Source organism: Nansenia antarctica, assembly GCF_963989245.1.
Source record: "Nansenia antarctica genome assembly, chromosome: 8".
Taxonomy (NCBI): domain Eukaryota; kingdom Metazoa; phylum Chordata; class Actinopteri; order Argentiniformes; family Microstomatidae; genus Nansenia; species Nansenia antarctica.
Window position 1 is genome coordinate 5,300,250 of NC_137678.1, and position 22,038 is coordinate 5,322,287.

General features: G+C 43.7%; 1 protein-coding gene and 1 pseudogene across 2 annotated transcripts in view; one reads left to right on the forward strand and one right to left on the reverse strand.

Annotated features, from left to right (window-relative positions):
- LOC308163774 (rho-associated protein kinase 2-like) overlaps nucleotides 1–22,038 on the forward strand; it is a gene marked incomplete at both ends in the record, with an annotated part of 345,346 nt that overhangs the window by 260,772 nt on the left and 62,536 nt on the right. The gene's annotated exons all lie outside the window — the stretch shown is intronic.
- LOC308163454 (polyamine-transporting ATPase 13A3-like) lies at nucleotides 2,958–21,378 on the reverse strand (annotated as a pseudogene). The gene is made up of 32 exons: nucleotides 21,328–21,378; nucleotides 20,649–20,822; nucleotides 20,210–20,377; nucleotides 17,042–17,116; nucleotides 16,763–16,846; nucleotides 16,534–16,603; nucleotides 16,267–16,401; nucleotides 15,995–16,067; nucleotides 15,427–15,558; nucleotides 14,617–14,784; nucleotides 14,127–14,284; nucleotides 13,361–13,543; nucleotides 13,127–13,188; nucleotides 12,703–12,853; nucleotides 12,163–12,288; nucleotides 12,008–12,025; nucleotides 11,597–11,750; nucleotides 10,659–10,779; nucleotides 9,954–10,078; nucleotides 9,131–9,297; nucleotides 8,580–8,714; nucleotides 8,111–8,190; nucleotides 7,967–8,009; nucleotides 7,732–7,841; nucleotides 7,197–7,293; nucleotides 6,997–7,069; nucleotides 6,339–6,487; nucleotides 5,433–5,442; nucleotides 5,084–5,172; nucleotides 4,876–4,956; nucleotides 3,534–3,629; nucleotides 2,958–3,149 (listed from the first exon to the last, which is right to left on the reverse strand). The product of its transcript is annotated as a polyamine-transporting ATPase 13A3-like (transcript).

Sequence of the window (22,038 nt, forward strand, 5' to 3'; positions counted from 1 at the left end):
CCAGACACCAGACACTCCTCTAGTCTCCACCTCTACCAGACACCAGACACTCCTCTAGTCTCCACCTCTACCAGACACCAGACACTCCTCTAGTCTCCACCTCTACCAGACACTCCTCTAGTCTCCACCTCTACCAGACACCAGACACTCCTCTAGTCTCCACCTCTACCAGACACCAGACACTCCTCTAGTCTCCACCTCTACCAGACACCAGACACTCCTCTAGTCTCCACCTCTACCAGACACCAGACACTCCCCTAGTCTCCACCTCTACCAGACACCAGACACTCCTCTAGTCTCCACCTCTACCAGACACCAGACACTCCTCTAGTCTCCACCTCTACCAGACACCAGACACTCCTCTAGTCTCCACCTCTACCAGACACCAGACACTCCTCTAGTCTCCACCTCTACCAGACACCAGACACTCCTCTAGTCTCCACCTCTACCAGACACCAGACACTCCTCTAGTCTCCACCTCTACCAGACACTCCTCTAGTCTCCACCTCTACCAGACACCAGACACTCCTCTAGTCTCCACCTCTACCAGACACCAGACACTCCTCTAGTCTCCACCTCTACCAGACACTCCTCTAGTCTCCACCTCTACCAGACACCAGACACTCCTCTAGTCTCCACCTCTACCAGACACTCCTCTAGTCTCCACCTCTACCAGACACTCCTCTAGTCTCCACCTCTACCAGACACCAGACACTCCCCTAGTCTCCACCTCTACCAGACACTCCTCTAGTCTCCACCTCTACCAGACACCAGACACTCCTCTAGTCTCCACCTCTACCAGACACCAGACACTCCTCTAGTCTCCACCTCTACCAGACACTCCCCTAGTCTCCACCTCTACCAGACACTCCCCTAGTCTCCACCTCTACCAGACACTCCTCTAGACACAAGTACTGTAACTATAGGACAGTAGACAAGTACTGAAAGTGTCATCTTGCCAACAAGCAATTATGAGATTCAGCTAGTGGAGCTGTCATGTGATCAGACCCTGAAAAGGACATTCCTAGGCAAATCAGAGACCCTATAACAGGGGTATTCAATTAATCAACATAAGAGAGCTTTTGAAAAATGTGCATCTTCAAATAAAGTGCTTAATTTTAGAAAAACTAAATAAAAAGTGTAACTTGAGTTTCCTTTTCTATTCTATTTTGCTAGCACAAGTCATCCTGGGTTAATATTTCGGTTTTCCTTGTGGCTGATGATGCTGACATCGGTATCTGCTTGATTTTTCCACAAAACGTTTATTTTAGTTTACCCTCAAGTAAGGTTTCAGCTACCACTCATGCACTTCTTGACCGTCAGTAAATGCGTTTTATGTTGACCCAAAATCCAAGCAAATGTAAAGTTAATTTAGCAGTTATATTCCTTTGCGATAAGCGCCCTCCTGTGGTACTGTAACATGCTGCACAGCATTGAGTGTAAACAGCAGGAGTCTGAGGACAGGAAGTACCTGGAGGTGGAGACAGAGACGGGGATAGGGTGCTGGCCTGGGGAACTTCTACTATTTCACTTCAGTTCAGTGTCCAGGTCTGTGTAGCCTACAGTATGAATCTTGGTGGTTGTGGAGGCTGCTAAATAGAAGAATCTGCATTACTATAGAGCAGAGGTTCCCAACATGTTTTGTCTTGCGACCCCAAATTTACATTAATAATTCCGCCCAAAAAACTGCAATGTGCAATACACAGTTTAGTTTGATTCTCTCAAGGGTTAGGGTAAAGGTTAGGCTATGTCTGACATTCAGATGTTTGCCTTGGATGGTAAATCTATTGTTCCGATGTAGATATTGGGGGAGAGGGGGACTTATTACCATCCTCTAATCATGTCATTACCATGCATTGATAAAAGTAAACAAGGACATGTTTTTGCTTGGTTTATCAGTGATGATTGGCATCAGGAAGTGTATCCCTGACCCTGCCCTTATGTTTGTGTCTCTTGTCTACTTCCTGTTTATGGTCAAGCATTAAGTTCAATCAAATGTTTTGGCTTCTTTCTCTATGAGAAACACACCCCAACATTGCTTAACAAGACACATTAGATTAGATGTCCTCCACTTCTAAGAACCAACAACTCAAAGTTGTCAAAGTAATGGGACAGAAACAAAGTGCTTAACTTTAATCAGTTGTACAAATTAAAAGTGCGTGGCTGAAACTATGAGCCACCCGTCCCATATCATAACATATTATAGCCATGGCCAACGTCAGAGGGTGGGGTGGAAACAGTCAGGGCTTTATTTGATCTACAAACACAAATCCATTAAATACAGTTACAACTCAAACATAGCTATGTTCTGGTTCAATATCAGGCTAAAATGGAGGTAATTAGGGTTGAGTCAATACTCAAGTACAAACAGCATTGAGCTAAGATCCTTTAATAAGAGATTAGTTTCTCTATTTCTCAATAAGGTCCTGTTACAGTAACACACCCTTTCTCTCTTGACATTGGCACACATTACAGCAGCAATCAAGACAGGCGAGAAACTGTTAGTGGAAGATTTCATTGTTCTTAGTCTTTGTCAAGATGAATATAAAGGGATCAACCAGTCATGAGTGGAAGCCCTCGACATTGCCCACTAGGTAATGGCACTATCTTCTCTGACTCTGTTCACTATGGCTCAGACAGCAAAACGTAGAGTGAGTGGCCAGCCCACATAGGGACAGGTCTCAGTGGTGCTGGGGGGTTCTATGTGATTCCATTGTTACAGTGCAGTTTTGGTCCAGGAGACAGACTTGTCAAGTATTCATGCTGGTGTTGAATTGCAAGTCATGGTTAATGTTTTAGTCCTGTGAGGTGGTTGGTTTGGCACATTGGGCTTGGGGCGGTTGGGTCCAATAATCCGTACAGTAGTTCACAAGGTTCACAGCAGACTGGGTAGTGGATGTGACGAGGCCATCATGAGCATGTGCTTAGAGAGGCCCTGGGGTGCGATCTTCTTCTTGTCACATGACCGCGGCGTGGTGGTGGTGGGGGGTAAGGCTGGCGTAGGTGATGGTGGTGGGTCTGGGGGGCCAGTCGGGGTCCTCCTGCAGCTCCTGGGCCAGGTGTACATAACGCGCCCGCGGGGTGTTCCTCCTCCACCTCTGACAGAAGAGCCAAGAGAGGAACGCCGAGCCCCAGCGATCGTTGGCCGACTGGGAACAGCACACACACACACGCATACATTGAAGAGAAAACATACACGCCGTTAATGGTTGTTTTTTTCAATTGCTTCTGAATGTCATATTTGTTGCAATTGAAATGGGTTTATGATAATTGATGGATTCCTGGCAAAGATCTATTCCAATCATTTAGGCGTAGGTGATCAATGACTTTGAATGCTTTAGCAGCGATGGATGAGCTGTGAACCACTGTAAGCATCACTTGCTTTACCTTTTACTTCATTTTCAGAATCATCAAAAAACTAAAACAAATGTGAAATAAAACCAGCTGAACTGCATGCATTGTGGGAGGGGAGGCAGACCAGGAAATGAAAGAAGCTAACCACAAAAGGACAGAAAGGGGTCAATATTCCCAACCTGAGGTGTGTGAGCAGCGGAGGCCATGTCATGGCTGCCCTGCTGCTTGTCTCGGCTGAACACCAACCTCCATAAGATGATGTCAAGGACCAAAGTCTACGGGAGGTTTCATTGTGCAGGAGGAAAACAAGTTGGCTGCTGATCATATAGTAATATGGGTTGATCAGGTTATGAGCAAAGACAATGAACTTCAAGTCGGTTACACTCAAGAGTGCACAGTAACAACATATTCATCAATGGATGGGTTTTGATTCAATGTGATTGCTTCATTGATTAATTGTCATTGTCAGTTGTGTCAATTGATTTGGTTGGTGTAACCTAATCACACATTTCTACATGCATCATTATCAGCAAGCTGAATCTAGGAGATCGGTCAGCAAATTGCTTGAAAGTGCAGATTCCAAGGTTACACACCTACAGTGCATTGCAAAGGTAATGGGACAGTGAAGCATTGTTTTCCTTCTTTTGGGTTTATACTCCAAATTTAAAATCAATACTAATTTTAATATAAGTAAAGATTATCAGCTTTTATTTGATGGTATTTGTGTACTGTACATATTGGTTTCACCATTTAGAAATGACACTATTTGTATATAGTCCCCCTATTCAGGGCACCAAAAGGAATGGGACTATTGGCTTGACAGGGGTTTCTGGTTAGTCAGGTGTATTCCATCACACACAATGATCTGAGGCTTTGTATTTGCCTTTGGAGTCTGCTATTAATGTCTGCCAACATAAGGATCAAAGAGTTCTCAATCAAATTCAAAGAAACCGTTAAAAAGAAAGCTATCAGAAACATAGTCAAAACAAAACATGATTTGGAACTTCAATAAAAAGAAACCCACTGCTCAGCAATCTCTTGCTCACCATAATTAAGAACCCCCGCAAAAAAGCCAAGAAGGACCAAATACTAAACCACGTCAGATCCACCCAGAGCATCGAGGCTTTTTAAAAAATGAGCAAAAACACACCTTTTCTCCCTGGCCTTTGACCTGAGGTGAGCCTGCCTCCCGACACTGCACTTTTTGTACTTTTATTTCTGCACTTGTATTTTGTATTGCACCTTGTTTTTATTAATATGCTATATAAATAAACATTACTTACTTACTTACTTACTAAACATGAGTGCTTAATTTGGACATTACATGAATCTGTCCCATTATTTTTGGTGCCCTGAAATAGTGGGACTATATATAAAAAGTGTTCTAATTTCAGAATAGTGAAAGCAACATGTATGATATTTTTTAAATCATAGTAATCGTTTCTAATTCAAAGCCAAAAGGAAATGAGAGAAAATAAAAATTGCTTCACTATTACTTCCTCACAAGGCCCTGTCACATACCTCCAGTAGGACAGACACAGCTGCATTCACCATGACGATGATGACCACTGTGATGCGCCATTCATGGGGAACACACACAATCTGAGGGGAGAAAGTGCAGTGGGATGGAGTTAGCTCGCTAGATAGACGGCTTCAGAACAAACTCATCACAGGTAGGGAAATCATCGAATGGTGTGGAGCAATGGTGGTTGTTCTGTGTGTCACTCACCTCAAGGAAGCGGTCAATCGCAGGCACAGGATACAGCACGATGAGGAAGAGAAAGAGGTATAGGCCCAGACAGGACAGCATAAACGGCCCTAGTGACACATGATAGAGAACAAAATGACATCCAGTCATTCTGCTTCCACGCTTGGTGATTTAACTGAAGTAACTGATGAATCAGTGGTGGTTTGCCCAAATGATACATTTGTGGCATGCTGACAGGGTCCCTCTACTTCATTACTTCTAATGCAACAATATTATGCTAACTTGTGTAGAATTACACTTCTGTATTAGGCTACATATCTATCTACGGTACATATCATCGACCACTGTGACTCTTAGAATCCATAGTTACTACTGTACTCCTACAACACAATGGGCTCTCAAATGTACATGTAGTTGCTGTGTGGGGATTCATACAATGCCTACAGAAAGTCATCACACCCCTTCACTTTTCCCACATTTTGTTGTGGTATAGACTCAATTTAAAATTGATTAAATAAAAGAAAAATTGTCATCAATACACACACAATACCCAATAATGACAAAGTGAAAACAAGCTTTTAGAAAGATGTTGTTAAAATTGAAACACAGAAATACCTCATTGGATAAGTACTCATACCCACTCTGAAAATTAGCTAAAATGCAAAAATGTCATCAACAAATGACGCAATAAGTTGAACTGAGTTCATCTTCATGCAAGGATAATAGTTTATGTAATTTTGGAATCAATATCTTTGTTTTTATAGGGTCTCTCTCTTAGAATGTTCTCTTGATACTGACAAACTCAGTCCATGCCAGTGACAAATATACCCATAACTACCCTGCAGCTACCACTATTCTTCACACGAGAGATGGTGCAGATGTGCTCTATTTGCACTAAACTTAATTCTTTATAGTAAAAACAAATAAACACATTTCCAGCCACTTTATTTGCTGTATCACTTGAATTCATTGTTGCAAACACAATTATGGATATGAGATAGATTATTTTTCCATTAAGGGATTATCTTTGGCCACTTGGTTATAGATCAATTTTGTAGAGTGACTGAGATGATGTTGTCCCATCGACTGTGCTTTTTCCTCTCCACCATCCAACTTGTTCAAGATTTGTGTAAGTCTCCCCAGGCCTCAGGGTCGCATTCCTGAGCAGTGTTGTTCCTCTCCATTTGCTCAATGTGTTATGTTGCGTGTGGATTGATGACATTTTGATGACATTTTCTTTTATATAATCAATTTTAAAATGAGTCTATAACACAACAAAATGTGGAAAAAGTGAGAGAAAGGCCAGCACCTGGAAGGCCAGGCAGGTGAGGATCTGGGTCAGCACTGAGAACAGCAGAGGTCCTGAGATCAGACTGGACGGGGGCCGCTGAGCCACCAGCTCTTTCCCCGCGGGGTTCAGACTCACTGGGGGGGGGACATGCACAGGCAATAATCAGGGGTGGGATTGGAGAAAATACATGGGAATTGTATAATATATTTTTGGTATTTTGATTATAACAGTGCAATGTTGTCAGAGTGGATTTTTTATCGAGGCACATTGTGAGAGGCACTTTTTATGACCAATCATGAATGTTTTCTTGACACGTGTACAGTAGCCTACCCGAATCAGGAAAAACACTGTATGATGTGATGTGTAGACTGTGGTAGGATATAATCATGGTATTTGAGAGATCTGTTGATTGCACATACGGTATATGTTCAGTTGATGGTGGTATTATGTGCTAATAAAGAAGCTAATAAAGAAGAAGAAGAAGAAGAAGAAGAAGAAGAAGAAGAAGAACAAGAACAAGAAGAAGAACAAGAACAAGAACAAGAACAAGAACAAGAACAAGAACAAGAACAAGAACAAGAACAAGAACAAGAACAAGAACAAGAACAAGAACAAGAACAAGAACAAGAAGACGACGACTCACTTGTAAAGGCGATGATCAGAATGATGGCAACGTCAATGAAGAGGAACTGGAAGTCTCCAAGGTTGCTGAGGATCTAGGACAGAAGGAGACAGGATAACCACAACCCAAGATGTTTTAAAGGTCATCTGATCTCAAATCAGCAGTGATGAGGTCTGCAAGTTTACTACAGAAGTATTGACTGATCTGGGTGCAGTACTTACAGAGTAGAGGAGGGTCACACTGAGGTACTGGATGATACTGTACAAGGCCATGAACTTGAATACGGAGAAGGAGGTGATGAGAGCAGCACGGCCCTCCCTGAGGAGAGACACATATACATCCAGACCGTTCAGACTTTTATTCTGAAAAATATAAATAAATGTCAACGTTTTTGAAAATCAATGACGGACTCGCTAGTCAAGCCAAAATATTGCAATACAATGGATTCGGTGAGTAATCCCCACTACTACCTAATTACCTAACTTTTCTGAATAAAAGTTTTTAAAATAATAATAATAATAAAAACATTTTGATTGGTTGGCAACTTGTTCCCGGTTGTCCAAACCTTTTTGTTATACACTTTATTTGCCAAGTCTTGTCTTGTTCTCTATATTAAATGGCATAGCCACACTGTACACACCTCCTTAGCCACATATCCTGCCAATGAGAGCACTCAAGCTCTCTCTTAAAATACATTCATTATGTTCATTCTAGATGGCGAGGCCTATGGTGTTAAGTGATATTATACTACAGTACCTAATGAGGTTGGGTACACAGGAGATGTTGGAGATGGAGGAGGTGAAGGGGGAGGCTACAGAGGCCTCCAGTTCTGACAAGGAGATCCCAATGTGAGCCCTCTTCAGGGCCTGGAGATGACAGAGAGAGAGGGGGGGTGCATGTCACTGATTGTGTTCCCAGTAAACTCTTGGGGAAACAAATCTTCAACAAATCTAACCCTAACATACAGTAGATCAGACAACATCATACTTACACCACAGTCATTAGCTCCATCTCCACACATCCCCACAGTGTAGCTGCAGAAACGAAACAAACAGAATGTGTTCACTGGCCAATGGAAATGTGCCAGTATATATAATATTGATACTGCAGTTCAGTGATGGAAGAGAATACTCACTCGACACTCTGCAGGACCTCCACCAGCTGGGTTTTCTGATCAGGAGCCATGCGGGCAAACACGGTGGCACACAGCACCAGCTACAGCGGCACCAAAAGCACACACCCACCACAATGTCATGTGATTGTTCCCGATTGTACCTTTTGTATTATTTATGTGATTCTGTCTTGTATGTTGCAGAAGAGGAACCTGCTGCAAACCAGTTTTAACTGAGTCAGGCCAGTCTAAAGGTAACACATTTTAACATCTGCAATGTTACTTTTACTTTTCCTGTATAATAATAAATGAAATTAAATGACATTTCTAAACAGTTACATGTAATGCACCACTTCCACAATATTACATCAGTACTGTTTGCTCTTCTATCATTTTCTATAGGGAACAAAACTCAATGAAAACAAAAAATGTGTGTTTCCTATTATCCGAATTTCCTGTTAGTCAAAAGAAGCAAGTATAATTAAGTTCTGACCTTTTAGACCAGGTCGGGGAAGTGCTCTGTAATTACGGCGAAGGACCTGCCACTCATGGCAAAGTGATAGCGCTGGTCCTGCTGCTTGGGATGCTCCTCAACATAGGCCACATCCTCAAGGCTGATCTGCACTGACTTGGGAACAACATAGAAAAGGGAGGATGTGAGCGTCCATTACAGGTCATTCACCTTAATACCAAAAGGAAAGTGAGACTGTGTAACATCACTACACACTGTTTTTCTATCACCATTTACCTAACCAAGAAGTCATTTGAGATTAAATCCCTTTGCGAGGGAGACCTGCTTAACAAGAAATGTGTGTTTATACTCTGTGTCTAGTAAATCTAGTCCATATCCTCCAGACCTGGGTCAATTCAAATACATACAAATCGTGTGTTACTGTAGATACTTTCAAATACTTGAACAACCTTTGATTTAGTTTTGATTAGTACAATGCAACCAATAGAAAAGTTCCAAAAATGAAACTCCAAGCTAAATCAAGCACAACTCAAATATGATCCAGATGTCCTAGACTGCTCTTCTCCCCACACCGTGTGGTTGTCCTTGGTCAGCTGAGTGGCATTCTCTGTGTAATGCCAGTTGATCTGGGCAGGCTGGGTTTCTTTAGGAGGCAAGGCATCTGCAATGATGACCCTCTCATGAGGGGTTATCATCCCACAGTTTCTGGCTACTGATATGGCTGTCAGCATATTGTCACCTACAGAGAGAGAGAGAGAGAGAGAGAGAGAGAGAGAGAGAGAGAGAGAGAGAGAGAGAGAGAGAGAGAGAGAGAGAGAGAGAGAGAGAGAGAGAGAGAGAGAGAGAGAGAGAGAGAGAGAGAGAGAGAGAGGGAGAGAGAGAGAGAGGGAGAGAGAGAGAGGGAGAGAGAGAGAGGGAGAGAGAGAGAGGGAGAGAGAGAGAGGGAGGGAGGGAGAGGGAGGGAGAGAGAGAGAGACACACACAGACAGGGAGAGAGAGAGAGAGAGAGAGAGGGAGGGAGAGAGAGAGACAGACACACAGACAGGGAGAGAGAGAGAGAGAGATACCACACACAGACAGGGAGAGAGAGAGAGACAGAGAAAGAGAGAGAGAGAGACAGAGAGAGAGACAGAGAGGAGAGACACAGAGGGAGAGAGAGAGAGAGAGAGAGAGAGAGAGAGAGAGAGAGAGAGAGAGAGAGAGAGAGAGAGAGAGAGAGAGAGATGGAGGAAACAAGATGCTACACTTACATTGATATCAGTATAGATGTAGTAGGGGTGAGTTAGCCGTTGGTAGCTAGATCATTTACAAATCTCCAAGATTAACAACAGCTGCACGTTATCTGTAACCTGTTATCTGATAACATTTGTATTGTTATGAATGAGGTTGCCTTACCTGTAACCATCACAGTGCAAATGTTAGCACGTCGTAAGTCTGCTAAAACCCCAGCAGTCTCTTCTTTGAGCTTGTTTTGCATGATTATGAGTCCTAGGAACTCCATATTGGTCTCAATTACAGCCCTGGAGGGCATAAGAAAGAGATTTATGTCAGGACCAAAAAACATGCATATTCTCACAAGACAAATCTGAGCCATGGATTTCAGTCTCTCCTGGCTCATAGATATTCTAAATACTGTTTTAATTTGAGTGTATAATATAATATTATAATAAATATTATAATTGCAAAATCAAGAATGCCTCGAAAGGATAAGATTCCTCTTGGACACCTGTTCCCTTATTGACTCAGTAGCGAGCGAGTCGCAGGAGCCAGCATCAGGCGGGCGTGAGAGCGCCTCTCACTCGGGCTATGTGGCGGCTCTATACCGTTAACATGGGCGCCTAAATGAAACTCACACGTGCTGCTGAGGTAAGGCGAGGTTGACGCAGCCAGTGAGTTTATCCCTAAGTTGGTAGAGCATGGCGCTAACAACGCTTAGGATGTGGGTTTGATTCCCGCTCAACACTTAGGTTGTGGGTTTGATTCACGCTGGGACCATAATATACTGACACATGTATGCACTTACTGCAATGTAAGTCGCTTTGGATAAAAGTGTCAGCTAAATAGTATATATTATTATATATTTATATATATGTACTGTACCTGTTGAGGTTCTGAACTTTGTACCAGGAGAGCTTGGCCTCTAGCTGGCGATGTGCCAGGGCGATCACTCTGAACCCTTGCCTGGTGTACGCCTCCAGTGTCTCTGGGAAACTCTCTGGTACTACAGGGGAGAGAGAGATGGAGAAGAATAAATCAACACTGTAAGGGCACTTGGGTAGATCTGAGAGGATGGAATAGGTTTAAGCAAAAACATGACAAAAAATTCCATCAGTCTGCATAATGCAATGCAATACAACTATATTCCTTACACCTGCCCAATCTTATATCCAGACATGTTATAATATAGTTACATATAGTATAATTATAATTAATAATCGTACACAAATACCCTCAAATAAAAGTTGAGTCTCTACTTTAACTTCATAATAAATAGAACAAATATTAAAATTAGGTTGTTGTTTTTTTAATGAAAAATAAAATGCTTTACTGTCCCATTGTTTACACAGGGCACTGTAATACATTGCCTGCAGAAATAATGAGTATCATTTAGTTTGGTATTTGAGCACCTTTTTACATTCTCTCGCTATTTCTATCAGTCCTAGTAAATTGTGTTTCCAGGTAGCGTTAAAATTTTATAAACATTTCCAATTCCCTAATCTGCCTCTCCCCTGTAATGCTCTCTGGCATGCCAGCACCTGCAAAGAGTATAAGATCAATTGAAAGTGTGAAGCCTTTTTTTATATAGAGAACTATTGGCATCAATGAAAAACCTTCGATATTTCCAGAAAACGTCAGGTGCAGTAAATACAGCTCTTGATAGTAAGTAACTAAGGTGAGTATTCAAGCAGTCTCTCTCTCTCCACTCTTCCTAGTGAGCAGTTTTCTCCTCTGTTGGGCTAGGGTGTCACATCCACAGACTGGGCTTGAAATGTTAGGCCCGTTTCAACCTCTATTCAGGGGTTTAGTAGATGGCTGACCTGTCTCCTCTCTGCAGAGGCTGGACACAACCTCTGGCGCCCCCTTGAGGTAGGAGTCCATGTGTTTCTCCCCGAGCCTCCTGACCACCACACTCATCCTCTGGAGCACTGAGGAGAACGGGAACTGGCGAACTATCCCAATCTCATAGGACTGCTGGAGGAAAGACAGGAAGACAAGATGAGAACCACTAAGTCAACCAACAGGTCCATCTGTCAGTCCAAGTCTCAATTCCTTCAAATGCATTCTTCCTTCATTTCTTGAGGTAATCACAAATCTAACCAGGTTCTAACCAGGCATGTTGTCTTCAAGATGAATTATAACCATAAGGAAACATGTGTAAAAGGCTGACTCTCCTTCTGTCTCTATACATCTAAAAAAGATACAGGAGGAAAAAGCCCCAGACTACTTACCGACAACTCAAATAGCTCCTGGAAAGGAAATAGAAGGTTTGCATTTAAAACCTCCTCGGTATATGAATATTGTATACTCAGTTCAGACTATGTAATGAGTTAGGCACACATATATTTGGAGGTTTAAGAGGTATAAGAGTATGTCCATAGTATACCATGTTCTGGGCTAGGTGATTGACACTCTGGTGGATCTCAGGGAGAATTTGCTTGGGTGGCCGCACAACAGTGGGCATTATGGGATTGTGGAGAGCTGTTTCCTGCTCTGTGGGCTCCTCCAGGATCTATACATCACAATTATTGGTGTTGAGTAACATGTCAATAACATGTCAGGTCTCAACTCTCCATCGAGAACCAACCGCCCCTTTTTGACCTGATGGAGTTAGCCTGGGTACCTGTCTGCTTATGTTTTAGGCAACTAGGTGCTGGCTTGGTGCTGTCACAAAGCAACAACAACGTAGCGTTCCTGTGCACAAAAAATGTATGGTATACAGACAAATGGAGGGGAATGACATTTATGTGTCAATACCCACACTAGCACTTTACCTTAGTATGCATGGCCAATACATCAGTTCATACTTGGTAGTGTGAAAGTTTGGATGTTGGATGTCATTCTTGTATTAAGGTTTATAGGCATGTGACTATAGTATAAGTATAAGATCCATAAAAGAACAGAAATGGCATTGAGACAGACTAACCCAGCCGGTAGCATTGAACATCTTGAGGTCCAGTGGGTCTCCGGAAAGTTCTCCCTCAATCTTAGTCAGTTCGTGGCAAGTTGCCATGCAAGCTACAAACCTAGACTTGACCAGGCTCTCTTTCTCAGGGTCATTCTCTGAAGGGAAGAAACTGAAGGAAGGGGGAAAAGAAAGGTTGAGTGATACTGAGTGTGACTTAAGGATAGGTCACCTAAATTAAAAAATCACAAGAATACAGAATCACACTTGAGTCATTTTTCCCTTTTTAACCCAGTGATGCTAATGCTAGTGTAGGCTCCGCTAAAGTAAATAAACCCACATTATGGTTTGCTTTTTGCTGTAGTCTCCCATGCCCAGAAAAAAACTCCCCTTGCAGACAAACATTTACAAATGCAAAAACATGGACACTGCATGTCCTTCTCACCTGCCATTTTCAACTCTCTGGATACCCCAAAGATCCAAGCCATCTTCAGTGAGAGTACCAGTCTATGTAGGAAAGCGACACCAGTAACTAGACTACTCCTCAATTACAAATGATACGATGGAATATGTCCTAGCAATTGAAACAGCCTGACACTTGGCATAATGTTTTCTGATGTGCTTTGGGCACGGGGCGGGGGGGGGGGGGGGGGGGGGCGGTGGGCACTATGGGGGTCACCTTATCAAAACAGACTAGGTTGAGCTGCCCACACACGTTGATCCTCTGGGGGCTGATGCAGAAGATGCCCATCCGTTTCAGCCTGCGCTGGGCATAGACGATGCCCGCTGTCACCGTGGGCACCGGGGGCACCGTGATGGTGATGATGTCCAGAGCCTCAATGATGATGGTTTTCGCTGGAACCTGAGAATGAACGGAAGAAAAGTGCTCAACAAACCCAAGAGTTTAAAGGGGAAGGAACTAGACATTTACTCTAAATGGCAAGCTGCATGACTAAGCACCCAATGAAAAGGCACTACACGCCCCGCGGTGGTGTAGCGGTCTACGCACTGGCCGCTAGTGCATGCTGCCCACCGGGGCCGGGGTTCGTATCCCGGCTCGCCAGATCCAGAATATGGCCGAGGCACACGGGAAGCGGCATATTGGCCGGCCGCTTCCGAGGGGGGGTATAGGAGTATTTCTGGACTAGGATCCGTCGCGCAACACCGCCCCCTGGGGTGCCGGAATAACGGTACTGGGCTCGAGGAGCCAGTCAGCCTAGTCTGCCTGGCGCCCTCCTCTGGGACTGCCGGCCACGGGGTCGGGCGGCGGATCCAATGCAATAGGCAGGGGATAATTGGATGCTAAGTTGGGTTAAATTGGCTACCAAATTGGGTGAAAAAAGGATAAAATCTGAAAAACAAATAAAAAAAAAAAAAAGAAAAGGCACTACACAAATGCAATCAACCCTTTAAATGGATGTACAGACAAGCACAGAACGGTGTACCTGGTTTATGATACTGAAGACTACAGTATAGATGAAGCCGATCCCTGCCACAGCCACCAGGCACAGCAGGAAGAGGTAAGCATCTCTGTACAGCTTGAAGTCAGTGGGCTTTGGGTAGAGGATGGAGCGCACTAGCTGGCCCTTCTCTGTAGAGAAGCCTGAGGGACAACACATATGGGAAGATAAGAGCTTGAATAGCACTTGAAAATTGTGGTTCCTTTTGTGATGATATGCAGTTAGAGGCCTCCCACATGAACCATAAGAGAGGTATATATATATCACAACACGTCCTAGTGGACCATGAGAGAACGTACCACTGGCGAGACTCAAGCTACCGCACAGGAATAACAAAACACACAACTTAAATAGAAATGTCCTATTGAAATAATAAGCACCTGCGTGCCTGAATGTTAATCTCCGCTGCCCCCTAGTGTCCAGATGGACACACACTGTACAGAGTGAAAAATGTAAAAGAACACAACAGTCTTACCAGTCCTAACCACCACAGCCTTGACAAGTTCCCTTGTGTAGAAGCGAGTCTGGATGACGTGGGTACCACAGAATAGTGTGTGTCTCTTGTGTTCCTCCACGCAGTAGGTTGTGGCCCCCTCCTCTCCAGAGCTAGGCAGGCTGGTCTTCGTGACAGGGACACTCTCTCCTGAGGATGGAGGATCCGTGGGACACTTATTCCCATCATGAGGCACACAAAGTTTGTTACAGCACAATATCTAGATTAGAATGTTATCATAATATGAATGCCAAAGTGATGAATATTATTTAATTGCTAAAAATCAGGAAAAAAATAAATAATTACCCTAAGATGTTTCGACTGTGTCAACATACCTGTGCCTGCAAATTGGTTATGTTTTGTACAGACCGAGACAACATGTTTGCTATCTGGCAGAAATGCTGCATTTTTAGTACATTAGTTTTCTCCCTACATAGCATAGCATGGTGAGTAAGAGCTTGATTTATGGTGGTTTGCACTTCTATCATTCAACAATTGACTGGCTGCATCTAAAAGTCCAAAACAGGATTTGAATAAAATCCAACATTGTTGGGAGTCTAACCAGTGTTGTTGTGGTGTTGGCAGTTAGCGTACAATATCACAAAGTCACTTCTAAACCAACTTCCACCGGAGTGTGAGTGCGGCATGCAACGCAGCTGCTGTGTTGTAATCATGTACATCATATCCCATTGAAAACAATGGAGGTCCACTGGACCTCAACTGCATCCAGCAGTCTGTCTGTTCAAGGCGTTCTTAGCATATACTGTAGAGAAAAAATAACGTTTGTATCACCTGTCAGCATGCTCTCATTGACGATGCATGTTCCGTGGACCAGCGCTGCATCACAGGGCATGATCATCCCATTGGCTGGGATGATTACGACATCACCAGGGACCAGATCTGTGGACATGACCTCCTCAACCTCTGGATTCAACCAAGGAAGGGAAAAAAATACTCATATATATTATTTCCAGTACATGTTGATCCAGTATTCCTTTTTTTCCTATGTTCAACACAACACCAAGACTCCAAGGTTTTGGATCATGGAAAATCAAACTTAGCCCATAAGAAAAGCAAAACGGGGTGCCAATGGCTAAATCTAAAGACAGCCATTTCCAAAAAAAATAGAAATAAACAGTCTACACTAAGAAATAAAGAGGCACTACTAACATAAGAATGAGAGATGATATTAGTACAGATAAACTACATTGTACTTGCATAGTACTTCAGAAGGCAAACATAACAACAGAAAAAGGATAATGTAACCAATTGAATGCAAACGTATTCATTACCAAGCGAGCACACATAGTGCTCTAACATTATCATGTCTGCCCCGCTCCCTTATGATATAATGACATACCTTTATTTCCTCTACACACTGAAACACGTACAATACTGTGGGCCACCACCATGTCATGGAGCATAACATATTGCTGAGATAAAGTATATCTTGTGTATCATATTTCCAATCATGATACACAAAATCATACAACATCTCTAGCAGACAAACACAGGTAATCAATTCATGGTTTATGAAAGTAAGTGATCTGAAATGTAGGGATCTGACATTAGGTACCTAAAGACAAGCATGACTGGTTTTACTTATTCAGGGAGGAAATGCTCTGCACCCACCTTTTTGACTGTGTACAGCGAAGTAGCTATTGATATGATAGACATGAAGACGACGGCAGCTGCATAGTAGTAATATTGATCAGTGCTCCAGAGGATGACACTGAAGAGCTGGAAGATGTAGAAGGGATTTAGGACCTGAGGAGAATGACAGTGACTGATTATCAAGCAGTATTATATGGCTGTCTATACAATTTCTAACATTGAAGTAAATGGACAATTAACAGTATGTTTTAGACATCTTGAGAAGTAGGATACACAATAGCCTACCTCTTTTATGAGTAGTTTGAACACAGAAGGAACCCTCACAGCGATGTCATTCACCTCAAAGAACAATCTCCTATTTGAAGCATTGTGAGGTAATTAGCATTTCTTTGCTAATTGAGCTTGGGTGTGGTATCTGTATGGTGTCTGTATGGTATCTGTATTATATGGTATCTACGTATGTGGTATCTGTATTATATGGTATCTGAATGGTATCTATGTGGTAGAGTAGTACCTGTAGTCCTGGAGCAGTTTGCTGAGACCTGTACTGTGGTCAGACTGGATGCTGGAACAGCTCAAGCTGATATCTTCCAAACCTCTAGAAGAGCAGCACACACAGTCATCTTCTCCATTGTAATACACACAGACACACCGAAACTCTCTCTCTTCTATTGGACAGATGAATAACCTCTATGGAATTCTGGTATTCATGTGGCTACTAGCCACAAAATCTCCCAAAATTGTTAAATTAGAACATTAAATCAGCACTTTAGGTTTGCAGTGGTACTCTTACTTAAACACTTTCAATGCAATCCTGTAGCAGATCATTCCAGTAGTGTTTGGTGCTGTGGTGGGTGAAGTAGTGTATCTAAGAAAGAGAGAGGGGAAGATTTGAGCTCAGGGGATAGCAATGCATTAGGATACAGTGCCCTGCGTAAGTAATGTGACAGTGAACATGTTTTCTTCTTTTGGCTCTATACTCTAAAACCGGGGTCCCCAATAGATTCAGATTCAGATTCAGATTCAGTTTATTGCCACTATGCATTACACATATAGGAATTTGCTTCGTCACCACAGCAAGTGCGTTTATACTTTTTTTTCACATGTCAAAAAACAGGACAACACAACAACAACAACACAGCAACACAGGACAGACAACAGTGCAATTGGATAGTGCGGTATAAAGTGCAGTGCAGAGTTTTTACAGTGAGTCCAGTTCAGTCCTGGGCAGACTTGGGGGCGGGGGGGAGGGGGAAGCCAGAGTCATTTATCAGCCTGGCGGCTGAGGGGTAGAAGCTGAGCCTGTGGCGGGCCTTCAGTGCCCTAGGCAGCCGCAACCTTCTTCCAGAGGGAAGCAGGGCGAGGAGGCCGTGGCCGGGGTGGAAGGGGTCTGCCATGATCTTCCTTGCCCTCCTCAGAGCCCTGGTGGTCTGGGGGCCACTTCTGGCCTGTGACGGGTTGATTTAAGGCCCACAAGAATTTTGGGATAAATGCCAGAAGGAAAAAAGAATAATTTCATAGGGAAATTATAATTTTTAAAAAGTCGTCTTCTTCCGTTTGGTATTTCTTTTTTGGAGGGATGACGACAACGACACTATTTCAAAGATAATTAATACTTTCAGCAATCAATCAAAGAAGAATTGTTCTCTGTTAATTCCACCCCGCATTTCCCCTATAGTCCAGCCCCCTTCCTTGGCACGCCACAGAACATTAGCATTAATATGTCAGTTGCAGTGAATCGAAAAGCGAGACAGATAAAACAAAACAGTAAGTTCATTGCTACAAAGAAATGTATAGTTGACACCGAAAATACACTGCTCAAAGAAATTAAGGGAACACTTAAATCACACATTGCGGATCTCAATGAACGAAATATTCAAGTTGAATATCTTTATTGATCGTGTAATTCGTCGAGAACAAAATCACCTAAGAACGGTCAATGGAAACCAAAATCATTAACCCATTGAGGGCTGGATTCAAAATCACACAGAAAATCAAAGTAAAAAATTGTGATCACAGGCTGATCCAACTTGCGTGAATTTCATCACGACAACTCATAATGTGGCTCAGTAGAGTGTATGGCCCCCATGTGCCTGTATGCACTCCCGACAACGTCTGGCCATGCTCCTGATGAGACGGCGGATGGTGTCCTGGGGGATCTCCTCCCAGACCTGGACCAGGGCATCAGTGAGCTCCTGGACAGTCTGTCTCCTCCCAGACCTGGACCAGGGCATCAGTGAGCTCCTGGACAGTCTGTCTCCTCCCAGACCTGGACCAGGGCATCAGTGAGCTACTTGGCGGTGGCGGCTGCACGATACATAACATCCCAGAGGTGCTCAATTGGATTCAGGTCGGGGGAAAGTGAGGGCCAGTCAATGGCATCAATGCCTTCGTCATCCAGGAACTGTCTACACACTCTGGCCATATGGAGCCGGGCATTGTCCTGCAAAGACAGAGTACCATTGGCTAGCATGTGGAGGTTTGTGCGAGCCTCCAAGGATATGCCTCCCCAGACCATCACTGACCCACCGCCAAACCGGTCATGACAGATGATGTTGCAGGCAGCATAACGTTCGCCACGGCGTCTCCAGACTCTTTTCCATCTGTCACATGTGCTCAGGGTGAACCTGCTTTAATCTGAGAAGAGAACGGGGTGCCAATGGCCAACCTGCCAATTCTGGTGTTCTCTGGCAAATACCAATTGAGCTGCACAGTGCTGGGCTGTGAGCACAAGTCCCACTAGAGTTCCTGGTTCTGGAAAATTCACTGGACAGATGAATCATCCCCCGAAAAGATTCCACAGGCTACATAAATCACTGAAGAGCAGCCAACCAAAGCTAGCATTAGCGGCTAACCTGCAGCCTTCCATGACTACACAACGCCCAGATAACAGCCAGAGGGAAAAATAGATGAGATGAGGCAATATGCGCGTCTGGAGGGAGAACACGCAGTCTACCGCCCCCTACTGGCGGCAACTGGTACCAGTGGATGACAGTGTGCAAACTTGGAGGACTAAAGAGCAAACATCAATTGAATATTCCCATAACTCATTGCTCATATTTCTTGTTTACTGGTATTTACGTAACTTAGGTAACAAATTTACGTTTGGTTGTGTGATGGGGTTGGAGGTTGAGTGGCCCGCTATAAAAAGTAATTAATTGGGGACGGGACCCCTGCTCTAAAAGTCTGGATGCACTTTATGTGCTAAGGGATTATGAAATAGACATTATCTGCAGCCATCATCATAGACTCGCTGTGTCAATAGACTGAAGCTCAGCTTCTACCCCAGGGCCTGAACACAGCAAAGACCTAGGTTCTAGGCCCTGGACAATCTAGACAATTTGATGGCAGCTACTAGATTGTAATCAAGTGCAATACTGAAACACAACTGTGAACATTTCAAACCTGCAAACTGCGACACTTTAAATGAATGTGCAATAACACTATGTGCAATATGACAACCCTCGGGTACATAAGGTTTAGAGATAGGAAATGTTAGAATAGGTATAGCATAGCATAGAGTACAGCACAGTGTTTTATTTGTATAGTATAGTATAGTGGATAGTGTACATAGCCTTTATTTATGTAAACCAGCTCTTTTCCCTTCTTGTTTTTAGTTTTTTTCCTAGCACCAGGGGAGCCCCCCCTCCCAAATTTCGTTGTATGGTACCTGTACTATATCAATGACAATAAAGACCATTCATTCATTCATTCATTCATTCACAATTGCTGATTGTGTCTCAATAGTCAATAGTAGATAGCTTCCTTCCCAAATCTCTCCTCCCTCTCAGGACCACTGTTCTAACCTAAATAACTACTGGACAATATGGTGGAAACCAACCCAGTGCTTTCTCTTAACAGTGGTTATGAGGGAAAGGGAATAAGGTGAGCCATTTCAGACTATCAGGAAACAGCATCTGATGTATACAGTCGTAGTAGGTAAGTAATCAAAGGGAACTACCTGTATGGGTTCGAGATGGATATATTTTCCTTTCTGTTCCTCTTGGTTAAAGATGTGTGCTCCATCCCCAGTATGGAATGTAGTCTGGAATTCCACACTGTCAAATGGCCTCTTCCCTGGGGCAAGCATCACATGCACCCTGGCCCGGAACCACCTCTTGAATTCATCCTGAACAGTATGGAGCTGTGTCAGGTCACTTTTACACATTGTAAATACACAGTATGATAGCATTGTACACACCAACTTGTCAATACGGTAGATGGTCATTACAGTCAATATAATACTGTCTTGATACAATGGCCACATTACTGTGTGTTTATGAATATTTTGCATGTCATACATGGACATGCTCTACATATATGATACATTTGCTTCACATTAAATGGAGAGAAAAAACGGTTGGAGGATGTCAGAGGGGAGAGATCTCCAGTGAGTGTACCGTGGACCGAAGCAGCAGGGTCTGGGCCTCTCTGACGGAGGTCCGTGTGCAGGTCCCTCTCACTCCCCACTCTGGCAGCCAGTATAGCAGCAGGAGCAGGAGACCACCGCTGCACACCGCCCCGACGCCCACCAGCACCATCTTCCACAGGCAGGGCTGATACCCCCACACCTCCTACAGCACAGAGCATATACATACAGAATATGGGCACACATTTGGGTCAGAGAACAACCCCCACTAGAGGGAAGGTGGCACTTTTGAAGGATTGTGGAAGTGATAGGGTCAAAGGGGTCGTACTGCAAGACACATTCTCCACGTCATGCTGTCTTGACGCAATGTACACTGTCCCGATGGCAGTTATCACACTGGGCTCTCTCTCTCTCTCTCTCTCTCTCTCTCTCTCTCTCTCTCTCTCTCTCTCTCTCTCTCTCTCTCACACTCCTGTTCAACTTTTAGTTTGTTGGCAGGACAAATATGAAAGGATTTGATTCTGTATGTCTATCAATTGTATTGTGATGACTACACCATGCTTTATGGGAGGCAGAGTGAATGTTTTTGCCATATTGAACCGATCTAGTCATTGGGGTACGACCGGAAATTTGGAGCATTTGATTGGTTATGGTTAGGGATATATAGTGCAATTTGGAGGGGAGAACAGTGCTTTGATCTGTATGTTCACCATCTCTTCCTCCAGGCCCTGGTTGACCATCTTCGATTCTTTCTTCTCCATCCTGTCAGAAGTGTTCAAAGGACCGACTGAAACAAAGAGGTCACATGTTAGAACAGCACCTTTCTCCATCCCTGATGATCCTGTGCTTGGGTATCATTTAGTCCCATCACTATTTGTGTAATTATGTCAAAGTAAGGTTTCAATACTGTCACAACCCTGTGTAACACATGTGAGCATCTCCTCCATGTGAATGAACTCTCTTAACCCTCATGGGGCAGTAGCGAGCATGGGCAGTAGCTAGCACGGGCAGTTCGATCCACGCTTAAGGCAAGATCCTCTACCCTGCCGGTCTCTACACTGGTATTAGAAGTGGTGATGGTCACCATGTGTGCCATTGGAGAGGCATGTCCACATAAGGGACTTAAGATATAGTGAGGGCACGCTCTCCTGAATGGATGGGACAGTGTAACGACCCTGTATAAGGCCAAGCTGAAGGCTGTGAGTTTGTAGCTTGCCCATCCGCTCCACTGCAGATCTGCCTAAATGACACCCCATGGCAGGAATATGAGCATGAGGACCTGGAACAGTACACGTCGTCGGTTCTGAACCACATAGTGAACTGCACCAACTCAGTCACCGTGGACAAACGGGTCCGGGTCTACCCCAACACGAAGCCATGGATGACTGGGAAGGTCCAAAAACTGATCAACGAGAGGGACA